Source organism: Cornus florida, unplaced genomic scaffold (genome assembly GCF_030987335.1).
Source record: "Cornus florida cultivar Cherokee Brave unplaced genomic scaffold, ASM3098733v1 CherokeeBrave_3.0.0_Hap2_Chr02, whole genome shotgun sequence".
Lineage (NCBI taxonomy): Eukaryota > Viridiplantae > Streptophyta > Magnoliopsida > Cornales > Cornaceae > Cornus > Cornus florida.
Window position 1 is genome coordinate 31,318,478 of NW_026775572.1, and position 26,932 is coordinate 31,345,409.

The 26,932-nt window shown below is 35.4% G+C and overlaps 1 pseudogene; it reads left to right on the plus strand.

Annotated features, from left to right (window-relative positions):
• The first annotated feature begins 1,161 nt into the window (after positions 1-1,161).
• Positions 1,162-26,491, plus strand: LOC132295955 (acetylajmalan esterase-like; annotated as a pseudogene).
• The last annotated feature ends 441 nt before the right edge of the window (positions 26,492-26,932 follow it).

The window sequence follows — 26,932 nt, forward strand, 5'->3', positions numbered from 1 at the left end:
TTCTAAATAAAAATGAGTGGCCACTCGACTTTTATAAAGTGTGTTGCAATCCATAGTGTCATTTTATAAAACTTAGAGTGTATGGACCAAGTAGGAGATTGTTGGAATTTTTATATATATATTTAAATAATAAAAATTATTTTATGGTCCTATGTACTACGTTTTCTAAAATAGGATTGCAATGTGATTATTGATACTTGATGGATTAGGTTGTACTTTCCAATTTGGTGGTCTAATTGGGAATATGGTTTTATACCGTTGGATTGTGGTTTTCCAACTTATTTGGTATGATTTAATTCTAACCATTGATATCTAAGTTTCCATGATAGGAATGGAGACTTAGATATGCTTGTTTGTAGAGAAGCCGTCCCCCCCTGTTGTTGTTATATATAAGGGTTTTAAAACCCTTATTTAGTCCTATCGTATCGACAACTTTCAGAAGGGGGTAAAATGCTCTATTTTTCAGATCTCTCAAAGGGCGATAAAGAATTAATCATCAATCAGGTAAGAGTTTAAATTACTCTTTAATTAATTACAGTATATTTTGATTTCTACATGCATTTATTTTATTAAAATTCAACATGCAGCACTCAGAAATCTGACATTAAGCATCCAAACTGAGAAGGAAAAAAATGGTTTAAAAGAAGTATATATCCGACCTAGCAAATATATATATAAATATCTGGTTTACTTTTGAATCTGGCTTTCACATTGACATTTGAATCTATAATCCCTAAATCTCTCTCTTGAATGAATCCATCAAAGTAATAAAAACAAAAGAGTTTTAATGCCTTCAAATGCAAATAGCGCCCGAATAATTTGGCTTATGCATTTCTGCAGTTGGAGAGAGAAAGGGGTAAAAAAAACAGGTTTGACCCACAAAATGCCCATGTTTTTATTATTTTTTAATTCTAGACACCGTGTCAGCATATAAGGAAGCCACGTCAGTAGGGAGGATGCCTGCGCAGGATGCAAGCATTACTCTATCCGTAATATAAAATTTGAATTGCTTACAGGAAACATTATTTCATACTCAGTGTGAAACTAGGAATTCATTCACTATATATATATATGTGTGTATGTATATATTAGTACCCCAACACATTATAGAGTATACGTTTAGGAAAAAACTTGTTTGGTAGATCTCTTTGGTATTGAGCAATGGCCATTAATACCAATAGTATGTTTTTTTGTGTTTTTGTGACACTCGTGAGTTTTTTCTCTGTTCTTCATCTTCCTCAATCATGCAATGCTCATCCCTTGAAGATTTTCAAGTTTGATGAGATCTATCAACTCGGAGACTCCATATCCGATATCGGAAATTTGATTCGTGAGACTCTAACTGAAGCTGCTTTGCCTTTTGGTAGGCTTTTATATGGTCAGCATTTCTTCAACAATGCCACTAGTCGATGCTCAAATGGACTTCTCATGATTGACTACTTTGATATATATCACATTGATTTTCTCTTCTTTATCATCTATATTATAATTAGTATAACTTCAATTTATTGTTTATTTCTTTTGTAGTCTTTTTCATTTGAATAAAATAGCTAGTGTCACTAATATTCAAAATATACGTCAACTTTCATTTACTATATATATACACACACACACACACGTCGACTTCTATATAATCTGATAACTTTATTTGTATTCATTAATATGTATTAGATTCTATATTACTAATCAGTGTCATAGTTAGTACCTTTATTTATACTACCATGCCTTTTCTTCTTCTTGTTATTGCTCGATTTGGTGCTTTATATATATATATATATATATATATATATATATATATATATATATATATATATATATATATATTTCAAAAATTAAAGGGAAAAAATTAAGAAATAAAACTAATAATTGTGCTTGTTTTCAGATATACGAAGGCTAAATTTTTGAAATTATGATTTATTAGTATTGGAATATAGAAATTGGAACCTAAAAGATGTATTGACAAACCTCAAATATGTAGTACTATTACTTTACATATTCATTGGTACATAAATATTAATTTGCCACTATATACCTTTATATATATATATATATATATATATATATATATATATATATATATATCAGTTATGTAAATAGTTCAATTTGTTTTTGTTTTTTTGAGTGTTGAATTGTTTTTAATATACTTAAATTACTGAACTGCATTTTATATTCATACTTTGACAGCATTGGCATCTGGACTTCCGTTTTTGAATCCGTACAAGAATATTGAAGCGGGGTTTAGACATGGAGTGCACTTTGCAGTTGCTGGCTCTACTGCTTTATCAACACTAGAACTGGCAGCTAACAACATCTCATCACCTGTCGCTCCCAGTTCTCTCGATGTTCAACTTGAGTTCTCTCAATGTTCAACTTGATTGGATGTCTACACATTTCAAATCCACATGTCACAATAACATAGATTTATGATTCATCTAAACTAATTCAAATGGTTTTTAGAATTATTGAAATTAAGTGATTATTTACTTAAATGTTTTATTTACTTTGTTTATATTTAACAGAATGAGTTGAAAAGCTGAAATCTGTTAATGGTTGGAGAGATAAGAGGGAATAATTATAATTGAGGATGTATAATTTAAATACCCGCGGATAGGGGAAGGTTGAGATAGAAGGGAATGATTATAATTGATAGATGTATAATTTAAATACCCGCAGATAAGGGAAGGTTGATAAATTAACGCACTATCTCATAAAATTGAGATAGGCTCTACAGATTACAATAAGGATTAAGCTTACAGATTACGATAATGATTAAGCCTACAGATTACGATAAGGATTAAAACGACGGAAAGTTTACGTTGTATCCTGACCTAAGCCCAATAAAGAAAGGGGCTAATAGACGTTTTAAGGTACGCCATAAATTCCATATTTAATCCTTTATCGGATATTCAATCGTCAAGTACTAACTTGACCTTCCGAGTGCACCTGGTCGGCACCACGCCAGACATCACTTCTCTTGTCTTGCAAGAATGGCCCTCGACTCTGGCTAGTGTAGATTTTTGGAATCAACAGTTGGCGCCGTCTATGGGAACATGATGTTTGATGATAGTCGTCCTCCCAAAAATCCGCCCGGAGTCAAGTTCATTTCGTTCAACAATCATTAACAGGGAATCCTCTAATTTTTATTTTATTTTTTCTATTTCATTGATCCATGTATTATTTATATATGGTGATCGACTAACCAAAACTTGATTCAGTCACGACTTGGTCCACTAATCAGATTAGTGTCAATTCACTACCTTCCTTGAAATTGCAATAGAACTATCTATAATTTTTATTCTTTAAGCAAAAAGTCATTATTTATTTTTTCATTTGTACAAAACTCCCATTAAACTTCATAATTAGTTTTTTTTTTTTATTTTCTCTGTGAACAAGGTTGATAAATCAACATCCCATAATTTACTGATTAATACAACAAAATAGTTAATGACTTGCCAATTGAATTGATTAATAATCTAAAGGCCGAAGCTAATAAATTGTCTTACAACATATTATTTTCATATGTCATTGTCACATATATTGTACTTGCAAAGTGGTTCCATTGTCAGAACATTCAATAAATTACAAGTTATGTTTGTTTCTCCGTATTTTTCATGATGTTCTTGTTGGGATTTATATGCCCTGGCATAGCAAATTATTTGGATTAAAGTGACATAAGTTCCTGACGTTTCTGAAATATTTATGCTTTATATAATAGGTGAATTCAATGTATTATCTTTCGATTCATTATAGAATTGATAGTGTTCACTTGATTACAAGAGATATTTATATATGTATGTAATGGCGATCAATACATGAATATAAATAGTAATCATAAATTATTCATAGTCGGTAATTATGAATGGACTCATAATTAATTAAGACTTGAACTGGATCCGCGTTAGGTTGAGATATATTACGAGAGCCGTCGTATGTGTAATACCCCGTAATTTTAAAGAGTTTATTTAAATTAATTTTTGTGTTAGGTTAATTCTTTAATGTGTAGATTTATTCACCTTTTAATTATATATGTTAAATTATTTAATTAATTTTATTTATTTGAGCATGTAATATTGATTTTTTTGTTCTTTATATTCTAATGATTAGTTTATTAATTAATATTATTTAAATTAAAGTATTTAATTTGTATTATATAATAATAATAATAATAAAAATAAAAATAATAATTATTATAATTATAATCATAATAATAGTATTAAATCAATGTAATGATGAAAAATTAAATCTTAGGATAGGATTTCATTCCCATAGTTGAACCTTAGGACATTTTGCTTGACTTGGCTTGCTTGGCTTAAATGTTATAGGTAGGGATGTGAGGAATGGGTGAGAAGTTAATATAAATTAGATATTTGTACTATATATATTATATAAGTTGTATATATATATTGGTTAGCCATCTTACCCTTAAGGCAACTCACTTAAGTTAGAAAGCTTAAAAATTACAGAGAGCTATTTTATAGGAGTGAAAGGAAAAGAGAGAGAGAAAAAAGCTTGGACCGGTGTAGGCGATTTTACCCGACTACGCGCAACCGGCGGATTTATTTTAAATCCATAAGGCAAGTTATTATCTACTTTTCCCCTTTGAATTAATAAATTAATTGTTTAGTTTATTTGTATGCATAGAGCCAAGGTTAGTAGATTATTAAATTATAAATTTTATCTTATTAAATTAATGAAATTTTAATTATATAGGATGGTATATATTTATTTAATATCCTATGAAATTAATAATGGCCGAAAATAATTAAATAAAGCTTTAGGGATTTTTCTAGAATTTTCTAGATTTTTCCGGGGCTTTTCTGTAATTTCCGGCGACCTTCCGACGAGTTTTTCGGTCGCCGGCAATGGGGGAGATGACCGGAGTGATGCGGCGCACCATAGGAGGGTATGCGCGCGCATCTGGACCATTAAACAGCAGCGATTGATCCGGTGCACCGCGGTCCATGTTACCGCGGTACACCCGGATCCGTGAGCGTTGGATGGAGGGAAGGTAGGTGGATTGATCCTGTGTGGCGCGCATGTAGGAAAGCTGATGCAGCCAACCAACCGGAGGACGCCACGTCAGCAGGAAGCCATCAACGCGCGCGTGGGAGTGCGTGCGCGCGCGTGGAACTCTCTAGACGCGCGTGGGAGCGCGTGCGCGCGCGTGGCTGATGCCAGACGCGCGTGGAGGCGCGTGGGAGAGTGGGGAAGGTTGGGCTACGCGTGGGGAGGCTCTGGGGGGCGCGTGAGGGCGCGTGTGGGGTCTCTACAGCTGCTGGAAATTACCAGAATACCCCTAAGGCCTGTTTTGTAAATTCCAGAACCTTAAACTTGGATTTTTAGGTACTGCGTTGGTATTTACGGGTTTAACGGGCCACGAAATTATTATTTTAATACCCGTTAAGTATTATTATGGCCGATTAATATTTCTAAACCTTAATTGGCCCGTTTACCGTACGGATATGAATGTGATTTATTTATCAACATTACCATAGATGGTGTTATTATTTTATGGTATTCATTATTACTGTTCAAATATAATAATATCACGGTTATCGTCATATAAATTATCCATTATATATTATGGGATATTTATACTGTTAACCATATATCAACCATGATTATTATGCTGTGTGCATTTCAGAGAATAAATGGACTGTTCAAATTATGTCGCATTTATATTATATGGATGTGTTGCCATATAGAACCATGTGAGCTGGCTAATAAGTTTAGACTCATTTATACCTTATGCATTCGTTGCTATAGACAGATGTGTGGCTGTCGGGGTATGTGGTTTAATATTATTGGCATGTGTTGCCTAATGGACATGCTCAGTATATTTAGTAATATTATTGGCATGTGTTGCCTAATTTGTATGCTCAGTATATTCATCAGTACTTTGAGAGGTGTTATTACTGTGTAGTTCGTTATAGTCTGTGTTGTCAGTATCGTGCACCATGTATAATAGCTGATTTCCCGGGTAAGGAAAGGCGACACTTAACCACCTAGTGTGAGTCTAAGTGATCACCGTCTATTCTGGTTGAGGTCATGTTGTATATTGGATGGTTCCCTTAGGATGTATACAGATATAGTACTCATCTGGATATAAATGATTAATTTATCTGATTCTCTGATTTGGGTCATAGTAGAGAGGACTTGCTCGTGGGGTTGACCTACCATTGTTGTTATTTCAGGATACGGTCAGTACCCGTTCCAAGGTTGAGGTTAGCGGTGAGGGACCACCATCCAAACTCATCCACTCTTACGATCCAGTTCAGGGTAGAAGTTTTATGTATTACTTCAGTTTCAGTTTTTATTTACTTTTGACGTTGAACTCTCAGGTTTATATTTAGGGATCCTTGACATAGGATTTCCAAGTTGTAATGGAGTACTGTATTTAAATAAAGGATGGATGGATGTTGTATTATTTAGTGTTCCTTTCCTGTCTAAATTCTTTTATTATCATCATTTTGTATTCCATGCTTGTATATTGCCAATTGTTTTTGATATCCCTCGTTTTTCATGTATAAGCCTGATCAACTTATGCGTGGAAAATGTGGGGGTGTTACAGTTGGCATCAGAGCATTCCAGGTTCGAGTGTCTTAGGGATCTATGATTACTATACTTCCGCGTTGTATATTCTGATAATTAGAGCCTAAGTATTAGGGTTCTTTGTATTCTTTTAGTCGGTCCATTATAATGTACTGACGTTAGATTTTTTTTTTTTTTTTGAATTCAAAAGAAGGATGTCTCGGCATGGGACAAGGAATGCGAACCGTCATCGCAGTATTTCCCCAACTCAAAATGAGAATCAGGAATTTTCCCCTCAAGTTGCTGATATTATTGCACGAGCTGTAGCAGCAGGAGTAGCATCTGCTCTACGAAACCAGCAACCTCCTCCGATAGTACCTGTTCCTGAACCAGTGGCACAGCCAATGTCATGGGACAAAACTCGTCACTCGTTTATCAGAGGGAATCCACCGACATTTGCGGGGTCCACAGATGTCTTGTTAGCATATCAGTGGAAACAGGAGAGCGAGCGTCATCTTCGGATGGTAATCTGTACCGAAGTGCAGAAACAGATGCTAGCTACATTTATACTGATAGGCAATGCATTGCAGTGGTGGGAGTCTATTACTACTGTCGAAGAGAGGACCAGATTGACTTATGCTGAATTTCAAACTCGCTTTGACGACAAGTATTTTCCTATGTCAGTAAGATCAGCGATGAAGACTGAATTTCTAGATCTGCAACAGGAGGATATGACTGTGGCTGAGTATGAACAGAAGTTCATTAATTTGTCATTATTTGCACCAGAGGAGGTCAATACGGAAGAAAAGAAGAGAGACCGCTTTGTGAAACGGTTGATATGGCCGATTAAAGTGGTGATCATAGGTAGTCCTGCATATACTACTTATATCCAGGTGGTTAATGCCGCCTTACAGCACTGCCAGATGAGGAGTGATTACCGGAAGTCCAAGGGAGATAAGCGGGCTAACCGAGACTACCAGACAGTGGAGAAAGGAAGCAGCAGTGGTACAAAGTCCAATGATAGGGGCAGATTTCAAGGACATCAACCTTGGAAGAAAAACAAAGGAAACCCAGATGTGCAGAGGGATGGAGTCCCTAATCAGGGTAGACAAGGTGGGGTACCTCAGACCGGACAGGAACAGTGGTCGGGAAATCAACAGAAAAGGCAGGCAGGTCCTTTTACGGGACGTTGTTATCACTGTAGAGAGATTGGGCATCCGGCCAAGATGTGTCCCAAAGCTAAGTAGGGACAGTATGGGCAGCCGAGACCTAATCAGCCATTAGCTCTACCGGCCCCACCGATGCCACATGGGCAAGTTCAGAATTTTCCGGCACTTCCAGCACCACCATTTCCTCCAGGACAACCTCCACAGCAGTTGCATCACGGCAGAGTTTATAACTTCATGCCACATAATGCGCAGGCTCCTCAGGCTATTGAGGGTATGTTTTCTATACATGGTAGAACTGCTCGTATACTGTTTGACACTGGTGCATCACATTCTTTTGTGTCTAGATCTTTTGTTATCTTATCTGGTATGACGACTCAGTTATGTGACCAACCTCTTAATATTTATACACCATTGGGAGTTGGCGCAATTTTACGAGAGTGTAGCGGTGATATCCTTATAGATATGGGCCGGCTTCGATTTCTTGCAAATTTGTTAGTGTTAGATATGCATTCGTATGATGTTATACTTGGGATGGACTGGTTATCTCAGTACCATGCTCAGGTTAACTGTGACGAAAAGTCTATTGTATTTGCTATACCAGGACAGGAGATGTATCTTCTTGTTGTACCACAACCTGATAGAGGGCCTAGCACTTATTTATTCGTTCTTGAGGAGGACTCACAGGAAGCGACTGCGGTATCTCTTGACAGTATTCCGGTAGTACAGGAATTCCAGGATGTCTTCCAGGAGATTCCAGGCTTGCCACCGAGTCGAGAGATAGACTTCGTCATTAATTTAGCTCCAGGCACTACGCCTATTGCTAAGGCGCCGTACAGAATGGCACCAGTGGAGATGCGAGAGTTGAAAGATCAAATTCAGCAGTTGCTCAGCCAGGGATTTATTCGAAGGAGTACTTCACCATGGGGAGCACCAGTACTGTTTGTCAAGAAGAATGATGGATCTCTTCGTCTTTGTATTGATTACAGAGAACTGAACAAGGTCACTATTCACAACAAGTACCCGTTGCCCAGAATTGATAACCTGTTTGATCAGTTGAAGGGAGCTACTTACTTCTCAAAGATCGATTTGAGGTCTGGTTATCATCAGCTACGAGTCAGAGAACAAGATGTTCCAAAGACAGCATTTCTCACAAGGTACGGATCTTATGAGTTTCGTGTTATGCCTTTCGGTTTAACGAACGCTCCAGCTGTCTTTATGGACTTGATGAATAGAGTATTCAGAGAGTACTTAGATCAGGTTGTCATTGTTTTCATTGATGATATTCTGGTTTACTCTAAGTCGGAGAAGGACCATGCCAGACATTTACGCACAGTATTGCAGACACTTCGAGAACATCAGTTGTTTGCGAAGTTTGAGAAGTGTGAATTTTGGCAAAAAGAGGTCAAATTTCTGGGTCATGTAGTGTCAGAAGAAGGTTAGCAGTAGATCCAGCCAAGGTTGCGGCCGTTATGGAGTGGGGACAGCCTACCTCACCGACAGAGATTCGCAGTTTTCTGGGATTGGCGGGGTATTATCGCAGGTTCATCCAGGGATTTTCCAAAATTGCGGGTCCACTTACTCATCTGACTAAGAAGAATGTACCATTTATATGGGATGATTCTTGTCAGACTGCTTTTGCTGAATTGAAGAGTAAGTTAACTTCTGTACCTGTCTTAGCCACACCTCAGAGTGGAATCGAGTATTTAGTATTTACCGACGCTTCTCTGAAGGGTTTGGGTTATGTGTTGATGCAAGAAGAGCGACCAGTTTCTTATGGGTCTAGGAAGCTTAAGCCTCATGAGCTTAATTACCCGACTCACGATCTAGAGTTCGCAGCAGTGGTTTTTGCCTTGCGTATTTGGAGACATTATCTTTTGGGGGAGACTTTTCGATTGTTTAGCGATCATAAAAGTCTACAGTATTTGTTCACACAGAGGGAACTGAATATGAGACAGCGCAGATGGTTGGAGTTCGTGAAAGACTATCACTTCTCTATTCAGTATCATCCAGGGAAAGCGAATGTTGTAGCAGACGCACTCAGCCGTCGACCCTATGTCAGCCTTTCAGCTTTGTTTGCAACAGAGCGGGATGCTTTGAAGACTGTTGATGAGTTAGTAGACGCTTTTATGGCATGTGTGGTAGTAACTCCTTCTATCATTCATCAGGTCATTCAAGCGCAACTCTCAGATCAACAGTGTATTGATCGGGTTTCGGAGTTAGCCTCCGGAGATGTTCCTTTTTATTCTATAGGGACTGATGGAGGATTGAGGTACAAGGGACGTTTAATTGTGCCTTCAGCTGACAATTTGAGAAATGTTGTGATGAGAGAGACACACACTTCTCAGTTCTCTGTACATCCAGGGGGAGACAAGATATATCAGGACATGAAACGCCAGTTTTGGTGGGCCGGCATGAAAAGAGATATAGCTATCTTTGTCTCTAAATGTAGCACCTGTCAGATGATTAAGATTGATCATCAGAGACCGCCAGGATCGTTACAGCCACTTCCCATACCAGAGTGGAAATGGGAGAGTATTTCCATGGACTTCATAGAGGGATTACCTACTTCACAGCATAATCACAACTCTATTTGGGTCATTGTTGATAGATTGACCAAGTCCGCTCACTTTCTGCCTGTTCGGTCAAACTTTACGTCAGAACAGTATGCTAAGCTGTATATTGCAGAAATGGTGAAACTTCATGGCGTACCATTGTCCATCGTATCAGATAGAGATCCGAAGTTTGTATCAGGATTTTGGAGGAGCTTTCAACAGGCTTTGGGTACAGAACTTTATCTTAGCACTGCTTATCATCCTCAAACAGATGGATAGACTGAGCGAGTTAATCAGATTTTAGAAGACATGTTGCGGGCGTGTTCTTGATTTTAAGGGCAATTGGGAGGAATATTTACCGCTTTCAGAGTTTGCTTATAACAATAGTTATCAGAAAACTATTGGTATGGCACCATTTGAGGCTTTGTACGATAGACCGTGTAGGTCTCCTGTCTGTTGGCTTGGAGTTGGTGAGAACAGCTTTCTGGGTCCTGAATTTATTAAGGACACGTCAGAAAAGATCGCTATCATTAGGGATTGGATGCGTACAGCTCAAAGCAGACAGAAAAGTTATGCTAACCGTCGAACTCGTGTTTTGGAGTTTAAGGTTGGTGATCAAGTTTTGCTTAAGGTTTCTCCCCTGAAGGGAGTAATCCGGTTTGGGTCAAAGGGTAAGTTATCGCCTCGTTTTGTGGGTCCTTTCATGATTACAGATCGGATTGGGGCAATAGCTTATCGTCTGGCTCTACCAGATAATCTTCATAGGGTACATAATGTTTTTCATATATCTATGCTGCGAAAATTTCTACGGGAAGAAGATCGATATCAACACATTGATGTGGGTGAAATTGAGTTGCAACCCGATGCAACCTATTTGGAACAACCTTACTGTATTCTCGATCGTAGGAATCAGATACTGCGCACGAAGACTATTCCATTAGTACGTGTACAGTGGAGTCATCATAGTGCTACAGAGTCTACTTGGGAACGGGAAGATATTATCCGAGCCAAGTATCCAGAGCTTTTTAATACAGGTATGTAGTGAATTTCGGGGACGAAATTCCTTTATTAGGGGGGGAAAATGTAATACCCCGTAATTTTAAAGAGTTTATTTAAATTAATTTTTGTGTTAGGTTAATTCTTTAATGTGTAGATTTATTCACCTTTTAATTATATATGTTAAATTATTTAATTAATTTTATTTATTTGTGCATGTAATATTGATTTTTTTGTTCTTTATATTCTAATGATTAGTTTAGACATATATTGGTTAGGTTTTAGATTAATTAATATTATTTAAATTAAAGTATTTAATTTGTATTATATAATAATAATAATAATAAAAATAATAATAATAATAATTATTATTATTATAATTATAATCATAATAATAGTATTAAATCAATGTAATGATGAAAAATTAAATCTTAGGATAGGATTTCATTCCCATAGTTGAACCTTAGGACATTTTGCTTGACTTGGCTTGCTTGGCTTAAATGTTATAGGTAGGGATGTGAGGAATGGGTGAGAAGTTAATATAAATTAGATATTTGTATTATATATATTATATAAGTTGTATATATATATTGGTTAGCCATCTTACCCTTAAGGCAACTCACTTAAGTTAGAAAGCTTAAAAATTACAGAGAGCTATTTTATAGGAGTGAAAGGAAAAGAGAGAGAGAAAGAAGCTTAGACCGGTGTAGGCGATTTTACCCGACTACGCGCAACCGGCGGATTTATTTTAAATCCATAAGGCAAGTTATTATCTACTTTTCCCCTTTGAATTAATAAATTAATTGTTTAGTTTATTTGTATGCATAGAGCCAAGGTTAGTAGATTATTAAATTATAAATTTTATCTTATTAAATTAATGAAATTTTAATTATATAGGATGGTATATATTTATTTAATATCCTATGAAATTAATAATGGCCGAAAATAATTAAATAAAGCTTTAGGGATTTTTCTAGAATTTTCTAGATTTTTTCGGGGCTTTTCTGCAATTTCCGGCGACCTTCCGGCGAGTTTTCCGGTCGCCGGCAATGGGGGAGATGACCGGAGTGATCCGGTGTGATGCAGCGCACCATAGGAGGGTATGCGCGCGCATCTGGACCATTAAACAGCAGCGATTGATCCGGTGCACCGCGGTCCATGTTACCGCGGTACACCCGGATCCGTGAGCGTTGGATGGAGGGAAGGTAGGTGGATTGATCCTGTGTGGCGCGCATGTAGGAAAGCTGATGCAGCCAACCAACCGGAGGACGACACGTCAGCAGGAAGCCATCAACGCGCGCGTGGGAGCGCGTGCACACGCGTGGAACTCTCCAGACGCGCATGGGAGCACGTGCGGCGCGCGTGGCTGATGCCAGACGCGCGTGGAGGCGCGTGGGAGAGTGGGGAAGGTTGGGCTGCGCGTGGGGAGGCTCTGGGGGGCGCGTGAGGGCGCGTGTGGGGTCTCTACAGCTGCTGGAAATTACCAGAATACCCCTAAGGCCTGTTTTGTAAATTCCAGAACCTTAAACTTGGATTTTTAGGTACTGCGTTGGTATTTACGGGTTTAACGGGCCACGAAATTATTATTTTAATACCCGTTAAGTATTATTATGGCCGATTAATATTTCTAAACCTTAATTGGCCCGTTTACCGTACGGATATGAATGTGATTTATTTATCAACATTACCATAGATGGTGTTATTATTTTATGGTATTCATTATTACTGTTCAAATATAATAATGTCACGGTTATCGTCATATAAATTATCCATTATATATTATGGGATATTTATACTGTTAACCATATATCAACCATGATTATTATGCTGTGTGCATTTCAAATAATAAATGGACTGTTCAAATTATGTCGCATTTATATTATATGGATGTGTTGCCATATAAAACCATGTGAGCTGGCTAATAAGTTTAGACTCATTTATACCTTATGCATTCGTTGCTATAGACAGATGTGTGGCTGTCGGGGTATGTGGTTTAATATTATTGGCATGTGTTGCCTAATGGACATGCTCAGTATATTTAGTAATATTATTGGCATGTGTTGCCTAATTTGTATGCTTAGTATATTCATCAGTACTTTGAGAGGTGTTATCACTGTGTAGTTCGTTATAGTCTGTGTTGTCAGTATCGTGCACCATGTATAATAGCTGATTTCCCGGGTAGGGAAAGGCGACACTTAACCACCTAGTGTGAGTCTAAGTGATCACCGTCTATTCTGGTTGAGGTCATGTTGTACATTGGATGGTTCCCTTAGGATGTATACAGATATAGTACTCATCCGGATATAAATGATTAATTTATCTGATTCTTTGATTTGGGTCATAGTAGAGAGGACTTGCTCGTGGGATTGACCCACCATTGTTGTTATTTCAGGATACGGTCAGTACCCGTTCCGAGGTTGAGGTTAGCGGTGAGGGACCACCATCTGAACTCATCCACTCTTACGATCCAGTTCAGGGTAGAAGTTTTATGTATTACTTCAGTTTCAGTTTTTATTTACTTTTGACGTTGAACTCTCAGGTTTATATTTAGGGATCCTTGACATAGGATTTTCAAGTTGTAATGGAGTACTGTATTTAAATAAAGGATGGATGGATGTTGTATTATTTAGTGTTCCTTTCCTGTCTAAATTCTTTTATTATCATCATTTTGTATTCCATGCTTGTATATTGCCAATTGTTTTTGATATCCCTCGTTTTTCATGTATAAGCCTGATCAACTTATGCGTGGAAAATGTGGGGGTGTTACAGTATGCAATTGCTCCCTATTACCGTCATGACATTTGACTCTTAAGCATGAGAAAAGTATAGATTCTTTTATTAATTAATAATTACTTTGATTTGTTCGGCGGATTCTTCGGGATCCTTAGACCAACACTTTGGTAGTTATGTAATTAATAGTTAGAGGGTTATATTTTTAATATTTGCATCATTGTTACTTGTATTTATTTTATATTGATTATGGTTGATCACAAAGTAAATTCGAAGGCCTTCGTATGTTTTTAGACAAAATGATTTATTATATATTTATTTATTTAAATTATTATTTTTTGTCAAACAAATGTTTTATTATGATCGAACCAGTAATAATCAATGGTACCAAAATAAATATATTAATTAAGTAGTCGGATTGATGGCTTTATTTATCCGACAACTAATTATGTATAGAGGGGTCAAAGTGCAACATTGACTTAGAGGTTATTTATTATTTAATTGGAGTTCAATTAATTTCTTTTAGTGGAGTAGAAATTAATTTATAAATTAATTGAATTGGGTCCATGGACCGGGCCAATTATTAATTCATTGTAGCCAATAAAATAATAAGCCCAAAGGATTCTCACTTATAGCCCAACTTCATATTGGAATCCTATTAGATTTGAGACATATGAATTAGAGATTGAGAAGGAATTGTTGTTTCTTTTTCTTTATCTTTATGTTGCCTATAAATATACATGGTCTATGTATATTTTAGGAGTGATTTTTAGTAGAAGAAAAAAGGAATATATTTTCTCTCTTTAGAAAATTAGGGTTAGTGTTCTCATCTAATGGAGGCTCCCACAAGCCTAATTTTCCAAGGTCATTCATGGAGGCTTATGAGTGATTCCTAAAGGCAAGACTATTACTTTAGACGGAGATCCATGGAAAAGGTGTCAAGCAAAAGGGATCTACAATAAGTGAGAACATTCACTTTAGATGAGAGATCTAAGGTTTACTCAAACCTTGATGTAAGTATTCAATCTTTTAATTAAATGATATATCATATTTTATTTTTGCATGAAACTTGTCTCTGGGTGATGAATCAAGATCTATGTATTAAAATCCCTCGAAAAGTTTTTAAAACTTGCACGTTTGATAATAGTGGTATCAGAGCACGATTTGATTCATTACTAGAGATCATGATTTTATGAAAATCATCATCATGGATCCAAATTATATATATATTGATGTATGTTGATGTATGATTTAATATATTGATACATAATGATATATGTATAATTGTGAATGGATGATGATGAATGTTTGGGCCATGGATGAAACTTATAGGTTATTGGAATATAATTTTATCTTTAGATGAATGTAATTAAAGCTTTGACTTATCCGTTTGAAAGTTCAATAATGTAATTTAATTTTTATCATTGTATTTCAAATTGTAAATTTCTTTAAAGGCCATGTAATCTTTATCAAAGGATGCTATGAAGCTTTACGAAGGTCCAAAAGGGTTAAATTAGGCTTCAAGAATTTTCTGGAATTTTTTCGGAATTTTTCTGGAATTTTTCGGGCTTAAATTTAATTTTTGGAATTTTTTTTTAAATATTTTTCTGGATATTGCGGCAGTTTTTCGGCGACCGGAAGACTACCGGCGGCAAGCAGCGCCAGAAGGGTGGCCGTCCAATCTCGTGTGGCTCATCAACAGTAGGACTCTATGCAATCGCAACAAGACCCCTTGGATTACATTAGATCAGAGGGAGGGATCAAGTGAGGTGCAGACGCGGTACAATAATGCACCAATCAACCAGCTGGCGCATGAGGCACACACGCGCCAGTCACTTCCAGCGCACCAGGCGCGTGGCAGCGCGTGCCACGCGCTGGTGCATACTGCCCGTGCGTGGACGCGCGTGAAAACACTTGTTGAGCGCGTGTAGGCGCATGGGGGCAAGTGAAGGGTGCGTTTGACAGTGTTTTGACTCCTGCAAGTGCGTAGAACGTTTCGGTGGACCCTCGCGCAATAATTAGAGCATTTAAATGTTAAAAACTGATTCCATTGGCCATTTTTATTTGCTTTATCTGTGATTCATGGATGTATGTGATGCATGGACTAGATAATTGTTTTTTAATTATTAATCATGCATTGGATCCATGATATTTAATTAAATGACTTGATTTATATTAATTAAATTATGAAAATTAATTGGATTTGATTACTAATTAATTTGAGGGCACTTATTGGGAAACGAAAAATTATTTTTGTAAACTATTTAAAAAGTGTGCTTCAAATTAAATATTAGTGAATCATTTAAAGTCCAAATATTTTCTAAATTTAATTGGATTAAAATCAAGACGTTTTGCATGCATTATATCATATAAATGAATAAAATGAAAACCCTAATTATGAATGATTAAAAATTGAGTGGGAGCGGGGATTTTTATACATTATCCAATGGTCTTCGTTATTAACACCATTGTAATTAGATCTTCAAAAGTAAGCCCCAAAATGACTCTCTATGAAGCCACGGAACTCAAATGAGCCAAGCAAATGAAGCAAGAATGTCTAACCCGAAAAGAGATGAACTAAGGGCAAAATGGTCATTTCTCACTGAAAAGGGTGCCACCGTGCACACCATTGGAAGGATAACGAAAAATGAATAAAATTAGACTCAAGAATCATCTGATTCTAAGTCCGGGCGGAAAATATATGAAATTCCAACACCCGATGCGAAAGTTATGAAGTAATGACTTAACATTTTCCAATATTTTCATAATAAACTTTGAAAACAAAAGTGTATAGAAAACGAGATACATGTCATTGCCTCCGGCCTCATCTCATACATGTTAAATACATTAAAAAGAGTGCACTTACGTACAATTTACATATACGAATCAACGAATACAAGTTTAAACAAATAGGGCTACAAAGAGGCATCTTATGCTAACACTTGCATAAAACAGAAACTTAGAAACTGTAAGCCATCCAAGGAGCAATGGAATCTTTAAATCCTGAGTCCTGTACCTGAAATATGCCCCAGTATCGTAGGGGTGAGTAATATAAAGCTACTCGTAGGAGATGAGCATGCATCGACCTAGCATTTTACAATTTTATCACCTTATGGTGAAACATGTTAAAGGGGCTCATGCCACCTAACGTCTATGTCAAGATGAGACCCAGGGAGCATCCTAAGTTACCTAGATCATTTATATCATAATCACATTGTTCATGCAATTCAAATAACATGGAAACATGTTATACAAGGCAACAAGATATAGATTCTCAAAGTCTTCAACTTGAAATCCAAAATACGAAAACAACAAGTGTGGGTCATGCCACCTAACGTTTATGTTCGAAATGAATCTATAAGGTCATTCCTAAACTACATTTGAACATCAAAACACAAATTATGATATCGATGCAATTTAACTAATAATGGAACTTCTAATACAACGCATGAAGCATGCTTTCACAAAGCTACATCTTAAGCTCAAAATAGGAAATCAAATAAGGAACAACAAGTTACGATATCATCTAGTTATCAACTTGAAATGAAATACGAAATCAAACAAAGTGGATACTCGGACGTCACGCCGGATCAGACCGATAACATAGTTACTTTAGGGTTACTAGCCCATGGGTAACCTCCCTATGTGCGCACTAGACTATATAGAGGGACAATCCCCCGTACTAGAACCAAGTCCTAGCCGTAGCCAAACAACGACATCCCCAAATTTCCAAAATCAACAAATTGTGCAACAACGTATATATATCAACATGTATATACAAGATATCAACTATTTACCAAGCACAATCCAAATTTTAGAAACTTATACAATACATGCTCAAAATTCACAACTACTGTGGTATGTAAGATATCAAATATAAAGTGTGCAATTCCTTACACATAGCAACAATATATTCAATAAGGGAAAACATATTCTCATGAATATAAAAGTAACAACTATATTATCCAATGCTCAAAAGTAATCAAATGAACATACATCAAATCCAAATCCATGATTTAAATATAGAAACAACTTCCAAAATGCAATTAAATTCATGGAGTAATAAAGTAGAATTTAATTAAATATAAATAATTAAATTCTCTAAAGTCCAAGTTAATCCAAATAACCTCAATTTAATATATATTGAAAGACATATCATGGTCATCATATATATAACATCAAATGACAAGTTAAGTGATTAAAACACTTAAAACAAAATTAATTAAGCTAATTAATTAATTTCCTCTAGATTTTTAAATAATTCCAAATACCCTCAATTTAATCTATGTTAGAGAACATGCCAAGGCCTATTTAAATACCACATTACAACTTGATTTAATGCTTGATACAACCATGTGAATTAAACTTTCACTAAAGATAAATATTAAAAAAAAAGTTGTAATTCTTAATCAAATGATCCAAATTTAATATATGTTAACCAACATATCTAAACATAATTTCCTATCATGTTACAATTCAAATCAAATTTTTAAATCTTATACAAAGAAATAAAAATTATTAACTTTCTAGATTTGATATAAGGCATACATAGATATTATATAATCATGACAAACACACAATACAACACACAAATAATCCTAAAACATTCCTTACCTCAATTGGAATGAAAATCCCAATTACCACCGAAATGAAATCGCCCCAAATTTTTGGTCCACAAAATAGATTTTTCAGCTTGCTACCTTCAACTTGTAAAATTCATAAAAAATTCAATTCTAACCCAAATTGAATGAATCCAAAGCCCAATGAAAGCTTAAACACTGTAATTTGATAATATCAATTTAGTTTAACAAAATATTTTCCCAATTGAAACAGTTTTGACCCACAACTTTGAAACAAATTCTGCCCAGAAAACACATTTTCAGCCTGTAGCTTCCAATTTTGAAAATTCATAAAAAATTCATTTGACATCCAAATTGGGCAAACCTAATTTATTTTGGAAGTAAATATATGAGAGTGTAAAACTAAAAATTTAAGCCATGATCCAATGTCAAAAGGTTAGTGAAATAAATCATCTAAAAATATGTTTTCCAGCTGCAATAAAAACATGGACAGCAGATAATTTCGATTTTTTTAAAAAAATTAGAAATGCTCTAAAATCGTGAAAAAATTCTGAGTAGTGTAAAACCCATGGGGGAAGTTCCAGCAAAAATTTCAAGGCAATTGAAGCACCACAGCTCCATATAAAAATTCATTTCCAGACCAAAAAGGAAAAGCTTCAAATTTCCAGCAACTAGCTTGGAACTTCAAAAATTCATAACTAATTTATTTTAAATCCAAATTACATGAAACCAAAACTAAATGAAAGCTAATTGAGTATATTTTCATATTCTATATTTAATTTGACAAGATTAATTTCAAGTTAAAACAATTTAAGGGCAAAATACAAGTCCTTCTCTTCCATATATGGAAAACACTCAATAATGACATAAAAATAATTCAAAATAATAGATTAATACATCACTAGAGAATTGAATCTCTAGATACCAAAGCAAAACTAGGAGTTAGGCTAGATCCTTCAAGGTTTTGAAGAGGAGGATGAGGGGAACAAAAAGTATTCCAAACTTTATGGTCTAAAGTAAGTGGAAGGGCCTTAAAGATCAAGGTCAATGCCTAAGGCTTCAAGCTCCATCCATGAAGGCTAGGGTTTTCTTGTAAGGAAGAGAATGAAATAATGTGGTTAAGTGTGAGTGAAGGAAATAGAAATCCTCCACTCACTATGTACTCTTACACCATGGTCAACACACACATCTATGGTCAATTGCACAAAAACCCTCCTTTAAAATTATAATCCCAAAGTGGCCCAAAGATATTTGCAAGACTAAATTGTGAACCTACACTTGTCACCAATCCATGGCTCCTTCCTAGGCTTAATCCCACACCTACACTTGTCAACCATCCAAGCCAACAAGTGCACCAATTCTAGGCCAACAAGTGTGTGAATCTTCACCCTTCAAATGTCATCATCCAATGCATTAAAGTGTTTCCACACAAATGTCAACAAGTGGACCAATGAGAGTGTGACACTTGTCACACTTTTCAAAAATTGCAAAAAGGTCCTTTTTAAAAATATCCTCCAAATTTAATTGCAAAATGGTCCCCAAGATGAAAAATAATTACTTTATTTAATTACACTAAAACCCCACATGTTAAGAATAATTACACTAAAATATGCATTAATGCCCATTTATGAAAGAAGTAAGCAATCAACATGCTTTTCTAGAAAAGTAAAAATAACACTATCATGGAAATCAAATATCATGAATGCATGCAAAGCCGAAATCAAATCCTAGCACAAAAAGTGAGGTTGTACAAGGAAAAAGGATAAACGAGAAAAAGACAAAATGTGAATAGTGTTCGGAAAAATAAAATATGGAAATGACACAATCCCCAAAAGAAGTTGTCAATCCAAGAAAAAGAGTCTCGGAAATTATTTCAGAGCACTCGAGACGACATCAAATGATGAAAAACCGAACCCAAAAAGGAAAAGACAACGGAAAAAAAATATCCGTTAAAATCTGAGAAAAAGAAAAGGAAGAAAAATGACCGGGTCATTACAATGTTAGAGAATATGGTATGAGTACCAGATGTACCACATGTGAACACACTTATTATAGAGATTGAGAATAATATATGAATTCCCTATTGATGCATCAGCATCATCTAATACACAGATTCTTGTATCGGTACATTATTGTAGTGGGAGGATTATCATCCAATCCGACAGAGTCATGTTTTTAGGTGAGATCTTTATGGACATCCCTGTTAAACATGAGTTGGACCCAGTAAGCTACACGGAAACGTGAACCGATATGGATATAGATCATTTTGGCAAGTTGCTATGAAATCAGAGTTGGAATCTATGCGTTCTAATTAAATCTGGGATCTTGTAGAAGTTTCTAGTAGGGTGATACCTATGGAAGGCAAGTTAATCTACTAAAAGGTACCAGAAGATTTCTTAGTGAATAATCATGAGTGTACAAGGGAATGTCATTTTTTTTTCTAATTCTATATATATTGATGACATCCTACTCATTTAGTATGATATGGAAAGTTTTGTCATCAGTAAAGATGTAGTTATTCAATTATTTTGAAATGAAGGATTTTAAAGATGTAAGCTATATTCCTAGGATCAAGCTTATGCAAGATCAGGTTAAAAGGAAAATAGGCTTATCTTAATAATCCTACATTGATAAAGTTTTAACCAGGTTTGGTATGCAAAACTCAAAGAATGAGTTCTTACTTGATTGACACGGATTGCTCTCTCTAGTAAGTAGTTTTTCAAGACTATCAGAGGAGATTGAGCAAATGAGACTAGAACAATATGCTTCGGTATATGGGAGTCTCATATATGCCATGGTCTATACCAAACAAGACATCCGCTATATGGTAGGGATAATCAGTAGATATCAGTCCGAACTCGGACTTGATAACTGGTCTGTTGTGAAAAATATCATAAAGTACCTTAGGAGAACCAATGATCTCATACTCATTTATGGATGTGATGATGTGGTTCCAGTCAGGTATGCTAGTTCTGATTTTCAATCAGAAGTAGATACTATGAGGTTCATGACTTAGTGTATCTCAATGAAAGGGAAATCAGTTGGTAGATTGTTAAGCAGATTTCAACTGCTAACTCAAACCTGAAGGTGGAGTCCATTGCAGCCTTAATGGCAGCAAATGAAGCCTTTTGGTTTGATCTCACTGATTTAGAGGTTGTGGAGCATACTAGCCTGCCTATCGAACTATATTGTGACAATAGTGCAGAAGTAGTCCAAACCAATGACCCAAGGTTACATAGAGGAACAAGGTATATCGAGAGCAAAGTATCATGTCCAACATGATATTGTCTGGCAAGAAAATGTACTCGTGGCTATAACATTGCGTTGGAACACAACTTTGTTGATCCATTAACAAAGGTGTTATGATCAATAGTATTGATCTTCACCTAGATAACATTGGAGTTAGATGCAATATGAATTGGCTATGAGGGCAAGTGGGAGCTGTTGGGATTTATATGCCCTGGCATAGCAAATTCCCATTTAGATTAAAGTGACATAAGTTCCTGACGTTTCTGAAATATTTATGCTTTATATAATAGGTGAATTCAATGTATTATTTTTCGATTCATTATAGAATTGATAGTATTCACTTGATTACAAGAGATATTTATATATGTATGTGATGGCGATCAATACATGATATAAATAGTAATCATAAATTGTTCATAGTCGGTAATTATGGATGGACTCATAATTAATTAAGACTTGAACTGGATCCGCGTTAGGTTGAGATATATTGCGAAAGCCGTCGTATGCAATTGCTCCCTATCACCGTCATGGTATTTGACTCTTAAGCATGAGAAAAGTATAGATTCTTTTATTAATTAATAATTACTTTGATTTGTTCGATGAATTCTTCGGGATCCTTAGACCGACACTTTGGGTAGTTATGTAATTAATAGTTAGAGGGTTATATTTTCAATATTTGTATCATTGCTATTTGTATTTATTTTGTATTGATTATGGTTGATCACAAAGTAAATTCGAAGGCCTTCGTATGTTTTTAGACAAAATGATTTATTATATATTTATTTATTTATTTAAATTATTATTTTTTGTCAAACAAATGTTTTATTGTGATCGAATCAGTAATAATCAATGGTACCAAAATAAATATATTAATTAAGTAGTCGGATTGATGACTTTAATTATCCGACAACTAATTATGCATAGAGGGGTCAAAGTGCAACATTGATTTAGAGGTTATTTATTATTTAATTGGAATTCAATTAATTTCTTTTAGCGGAGTAGAAATTAATTTATGAATTAATTGAATTGGGTCCATGGACTGGGCCAATTATTAATTCATTGTAGCCAATAAAATAATAAGCCCAAAGGATTCTCACTCATAACCCAACTTAATATTGGAATCCTATTAGATTTGAGACATATGAATTAGAGATTAAGAAGGAATTGTTGTTTCTTTTTCTTTATCTTTATATTGCCTATAAATATACATAGTTTATGTATATTTTAGAAGTGATTTTTAGTAGAAGGAAAAAGGAATATATTTTCTCTTTCTAGAAAATTAGGGTTAGTATTCTCATCTAATGGAGGCTCCCACAAGCCTAGTTTTCTAAGGTCATTCATGGAGGCTTATGAGTGATTCCTAAAAGCAAGACCATTACTTTAAATGGAGGTCCATGGAAAAGGTGTCAAGCAAAAGGGATCTATAATAAGTGAGAACATTCACTTTAGAGGAGAGATCTAAGGTTTACTCAAACCTTGATGTAAGTATTCAATCTTTAATTGAATGATACATCACATTTTATTTTTGCATAAAACTTGTCTCTATGTGATGAATCAAGATCTATGTATTAAAATCCCTCGAAAAGTTTTTAAAACTTGCACGTTTGATAACAGTTCTATCTTTGCTACAATGGCTTCTAATATGTTATGGTCAACCATGCATTTTGATCAAACTAATTTTTGGAGTCAAACAACATGAACAAAATGGCAGTAGTGATCCAAGATCCAAGTTCCAGCAATCTCTGAACCGAAAGCTGTTTGAATCGTACTGAAACTTCATTGAAGATCCGGCCCAAAAGCTCAACATCATCCTTTTCTTTTATTCCGCATGGAGTGGAGTTGAACCGATAGAAATCAGATATTTTACTTCAGTCTTCATATTGACAAGACAGAAGCAACTTTTAATTCTTCAATGGACATGTGTTACTAGAGTAGCGAAAATTTACAGACAGCAACATTATATATACACATGTGCAGTGCCACTACAAACTTGGCTCTAGATGATACTAATACATGCCTGAACCTGTGATAGTGAATATTTTAAGTTATTGCTATTTTTCTCGAGGGCAAGACTTCTTCGCGGAAGTGCTGAGGTATGATTTCTGTGCTAAAGCATGACTGAATATCCAATTTTAACTCAAATTCAAGGTACTTGCACTTTTGGGTTTTTGTATCTACTGTCTTGCAATAAGTAGTAAAACTAAAAGATGGAAGGTTGGAAACTCAACACCCTATGTGAATTTAGCTAATTCTGGTTCGTAGGTTCCTTTTGGCCCTTTGGGAACTATTTTTTGTTTATAAGAAATTAATCTAAATTTTGATTAAAATTGTTAAATACACTTAGCTATGACATTTCAAGTCCTTTATTACAAATTAAAGGAGCACTTTTTTTTGTTATCAACTTTAGTTTTAATAAAGTATTCCCTACTTGGATTAATTGTTTCAAATAATTCATTATCATTTTGATATGTTAAGATATTCATGTTAAATGGATGAGCTGGGTGAATCTCATAGTAATCTACTTCTCTTGTTAAAGGGTGAGCTGGGTGGAGTTCATACTAATCTACTTCCCTTGTTAAAGTGTGAGCTGGGTGGAGCTCATACTAATCTACTTCCCTTGTTAAATGGTGAGCTGGGTGAAGCTCATAGTAATCTACTTCCCTTGTTATAAGGTGAGCTGGATGAAGCTTGTAATAATCTATTTCTCTTGTTCAAGGGTGAGATGAGTAAAACTCGTATTAATCTACTTCCCTATTAAAAGGATGAGCCGACTAAAGATGTCAATAAACTAAAGTATAAAATAACATAATGCGACAATCCCAATGGCAAAACGTAACTGTCCATCCTACTCGTCAACCCTACACATATAAATGGAAACTAATTGCAAAGAAAGAGAAGTCTCAACCACAAAGAGAAAAATGGGAGCAAATAAATGAATAGCTACACATTTATCCTACTTGGAGTCACACGCTTCATCCAGTTGAATGACAGTGAAGTCTTGGTCTGAAAATTCAGAAGCAGCACGACTCCGAAAATATTCGAAGCCGTCAAAGTAGGCCTTCGATTTATAGAAAAATAACGTAAACAGATAAGGAAGAGATTTATGGTGGAGTTCTAATAGAAATCTGCTTCGTGAGGGACTCCCAGCAGACTATTTTGCATAGGAATTTACTTCTACAAGGTGGAATCGCAGATGACATGTCAGTCAGAAAATAGGATTATGAGTCAATCCTCGAATAGGACAACCACACTGGCAGCCCCACATGAGTTGCCTATGTGCCGAAAGGTAGGTTACGAACATGGCAACTTGCCATATATACTAGCTGCCAATGTAGCACTACAACAAATATTTCAAAGACATCTACCGTCCTAAAAAAAAAAAAAAATTCCTGGGGGTGCTGCCGACTGTGTTCGCGAAGTGGCAATATGACTCAGGCTAATGGACAAGGCTTTACTATCTAATAATCAAACCAACTTATTGTAAAAATACGGGGTGAAGGACTCTACAATTCTAAATATCTATTATTGTGTAATATTTGAGAATTAACGTTCCAGTGGTTTCACAAGTAATCCTCCGAAACGGGGGGCAACTGATGGATATATAATTTAAATACTCACGGATAGGGGAAGGTTGTTAAATTAACGAACTATCTCATAAGATTGAGATAGGCTCTACAGATTACAATAAGGATTAAGACGACGGAAAGTCTACGTTATATCCTGACCTAAGCCCTATAAAGAAAGGGGCTAATTGATGTTTTAAGGTACGCCATAAATTACATTTTTGATCCATAATCGGATATTCAATCGTCAAGTACTAACTTAACTGTCGGAATGCACCAGGCCGGCACCACGCCGATCATCACTTCTCTTGTCTTGCAGGAATGGTCCTTGGCTCTAGCCCGTGCAGATATTTGGAATCAACAATGATTATGCATTGTTTCAAGCCAAATCTATTGAGGAGGTTAAGACCATTGTGCCCAATGTTGTCCATGCTATAAAGGATGCTATTAGAGTATGTTTTCAACTTTATGCTTTAATTTTTAGTAAACTAATTACTTGTTGCTTCTAATCTAATTCTGTTGTTGTTGGTTTCAGAAAGTTATCCATCATGGTGCAATCCGAGTAATTGTCTCCGGTAACTTCCCAATAGGTTGTTTTCCAATTTATCTCACCGGATTCAAAACCAACGACTCATCAGCTTACGATGAGCATCATTGTCTCAAATTATTGAACGACTTTTCGATATATCACACCGACCATCTAATGAAAGGCATCGAAGAATTGAAGCAAGAGCATCCGAATGCAATCATTGTATATGGCGATTACTATAACTCCTTCAAATGGCTTTTCCAGAATGCTCCATATCTCTTCTCAACCTCCCACAAACATAAACACACAGAGTGTTCCAACTGCATAAAAGGATTAATTAACCATGATATTTTCTTTTAATATCGTTAATTATAGGATTTAATGCGACGACTGCCCAAAAAGCTTGTTGTGGAACTGGGGGTGACTAAATTTTGATATGACAAGAATGTGTGGAGGTCCAGATGTTCCGGTTTATGCTGAATCAAACAAATTTATCAGCTGGGATGGACTTCATCTCACGCAAGAGACTTACAAGTTTATGGCGGGAAAGCTCATTCATGAGATCTTTCCTCAACTGCAATGCATTGTCTAAAGTTCTGTTTCATTTGCTACCAAATTAGTAGTTATGTTTAGGTATTCATTGAGAGTTTGTGGCCTAAATTTTTCATATTGTTTTAATTAATTGATTTTAATTTGTGAATTACATATCATTAGTAAATAAGTATTGGATGGTTTTTGATATTATGCAGATTCAATGTGCATTTTCATAGTAAATTGAAGAATTGTTGGGTGTTTGAGAACTTTGATGGGTATTTTTTTTTTTTTTTTTTTCCAAATAATTCTAGAAATATAGCCTTCAGAATGTCTATGTAGTTAAAAAATTGCCTGTGAACATATGTAATTTAAAACAATGGCAAATCTTCCCAAAATAATGTCAAAATTGGACATTCATTTAAACAATTAATATAAATTTTAGGGATAATTTCACTGACACCCCCACTAATTTGGCCAAATATCTGTCTAAAATATCTTT